Source organism: Setaria italica, chromosome VI, assembly GCF_000263155.2.
Source record: "Setaria italica strain Yugu1 chromosome VI, Setaria_italica_v2.0, whole genome shotgun sequence".
NCBI classification, from domain to species: domain Eukaryota; kingdom Viridiplantae; phylum Streptophyta; class Magnoliopsida; order Poales; family Poaceae; genus Setaria; species Setaria italica.
This window is the reverse complement of record NC_028455.1, coordinates 8,345,900-8,348,773: the sequence shown is the minus strand read 5'-3', so window position 1 is coordinate 8,348,773 and position 2,874 is coordinate 8,345,900.

The window sequence follows — 2,874 nt, the reverse complement described above, 5'->3', positions numbered from 1 at the left end:
AGCATCTACATTTAATCAAGTTATAATAAGCAAAGATATGGCATTCTATGATCTCTAAGTCAAGCATCAAGTAATTACAATAAGTAAATGTGATCATGAACATGAGCTCAATCTTCCATGAACTCCATTCAGTAACTCTACTATGAAAGCGGGGTATCAAGAGCTTGCTTAATGATCGAGAGCGCAGCTATTGCAATAGATTATAACCTTGCAGGGTTGTACTACTTTTCCCACACGAGACACAAGAGAAACGACCATACCCCCGGCCGAGGATAAGTGTTAATTCATACTCCCGACTGTTCACATACCTACACCCGACTATGAATAAACGGACGGAAGTGGATAGGTGCACCGGACACGGCTGATCACACCTCATCCCACCTCGCGCCGAATCCGGTCAAGGCAAGGTGCGACTTTATGCTACTTTGCTTGCCATTCCCATATTAAGCATGTGGTTTGTACGAAAAAGTGCTTAAGAACTCGGCAACAAAGTCGCGGTCCTTAATCAACTTAAACAAGTCTAAGTCAAGTGAGCTCCGATCTCAACATGACCCTACCATACTTGCTCAAGTTTGGTTCATCATTAATAGTTGCTCAAGTTTTAATTCATTCAGGGCTACTCAAGTATTGATTAAACAAGAAACCTATAACTCGCGAGTGGTGGTGGCCTTGCCACCTCTCAGACTTCTACCGAAACTAAGCATGGATAAGCAATTAATTCCGTGACACCTACACAAGCATACTTGCCTAGAAGAGTTGTTCTAATTTAAGGATGGATAATGCATCAAGTAGGAGCTAAGCAACATACATAAATAGTAACTTATGTGCATACAAGACACATATACATCATTGATCCAAAATAGGGTTAAAAAGGATGCTTAGGTGCCTGCCTTGGTTCTCAAAGGAAGCATCATCAGCGATGGGTACACAAATGCAAAGATGCTTGATAACTAAATATGCCATGAATAATGGCAATGATACGAGTATGGCATGATTAAGTATGTTTTAGCAATGCTTGATGATCATAAAAGAGTTGGCAAGTAAAACACATGCAAGTGTATAGGTGTTGGACAGGGAGTGGCGGACCATCCAACTTGGGAAAGGCGGACCATCCGGTTTGAACGGCAGACCGTTGGGCAGACCATCCGCCAATCAAATGCAGACTATTTTGGCAAAACTAGACAGATTCGAAATGGTTTTCGAAAATGAATGGTGGACCGTCCTCCCTATAATGGCGGATTGTCCGCAGTTCAAAATCAGCACAGGTTGAAAAGATGTGCAGAGGCTCGGTTGGTCGCGTGGTTGAAAGGCGGATCGTCCGCGGGTCAAAAGTGCCTGGGAAGTAGAAATGCAAAGGTTGTGTTGGTTTTTGTGTGCGAATGGCGGACCGTCCGCACCACCGTCGTGGATCGTCGGGAAGTTTGTCAGCGGCGACTTCGGCGTTGGTTTGGGGTGCGGTTTATTTCTATGGGTTCGTGGGAGTGTCCAAAGTTTATCTAGGGTGTTAGATTTGGCATGCATTAAGGATCCCAAGCTCTAGGTCATCAATGATGATTTGGCTCTAAAGGGTTCCATGGATTCGAAACCTAGGGCAATGGCTAATGGATCGAGGATGGGGATGGCTCACCGGTGATGGTTAGAACTTCGGTGAGGTGCCATTGGTTGGTGTAGGGCGGTGTTAAAGAAGCTTGGGGTCATCCTTCACTTGAGGCTTGGGGAAGGTTTGGGGATGGAGGAAGAAGAGCTCAGGGAAGCTCCAAACTCCAAGCCCAAGGAAGAAGATGATGTCGAGGTGGTGTAGCCTGTCGACGTCATGTTGCGGCGGTCCTCCGGCGAAACTACAACGAGGTTGAAGAGCTTCAATGGTAGGGGAACCTTGGGAGGTCCTCCAAGGTTTGAGAAGGAAGAGAGAGAGTGTGTGTGGGAGAAGAGAGAGCTGCAAGGAGCTCTAGACGAGTAGGGGGCGCAAGCTGACGAGTGTGTGAGGGCGACGTGGCACAAAAGTTTTGCGCGCATGATATGCACCGGGATGTGCTGGCGGACCATCTGTGAGTGAGGGGTGGACCGTTCGCGGATGATGCGTCAAAGGAGTTGACCGGGGTCGACAAAGTTAAGGTGCTGACATGTGACGGCGGACCATCCGGCCAACAAGGGCGGACTGTCCGCAGGTCAAAAACGACCTCCCAACATTAAGCAATTTTTAATCATTAACTTACTTTGATTAATGCTTAAAGATGCATATGATGGCATGCTTAAGTTAAACATGTTTTTAGGCCGTTACAGAGATGGTGACCGGTGTAACCACCATAAGATACTGGTGCCAAATTCCGTTGCTCCGGGAGATCTAAACGCCGGTAGCCACGTGACCATACAGGTTAATGATCTTATTTTTTCGCCGGTTCAGTCCTTTATGTGCTTTTGTTTGCAATAAAACATGTGAAACCTTCTACGCTGTAAGCTGTCTCGCACTGTTGCATGCTGTAGGCAAGTCCGGGAAGGTGTTCTGATTATTCACATTATTACTGGTATAAGTGGTAACTGGAAGAACGTGTGAGCAATCAGCCAATCATATAAGTTTCGTAGGAACATTTACATGTGCACAATCCATCTTTCTGCTGAGAAAGAAAAGGAAAAGCCATAATAGAAGAATGCATGCAGAAAAGCTGTCTTCGTCCTTGTACTTTCAACTTTATGGAGAATGCTGGAGTTACCAATCTACTACTCCCTCCATTTCAGATCTATACTCCCTCCATTTCAGATCTATATATCTACACATAATATATATCTAGGTGCATAGAAAAACTATGCATCTAGTAAAGCCAAAATGATTTATGATTTGGGACTGAGGGAGTCGTCGACACCACTTGAATTCTG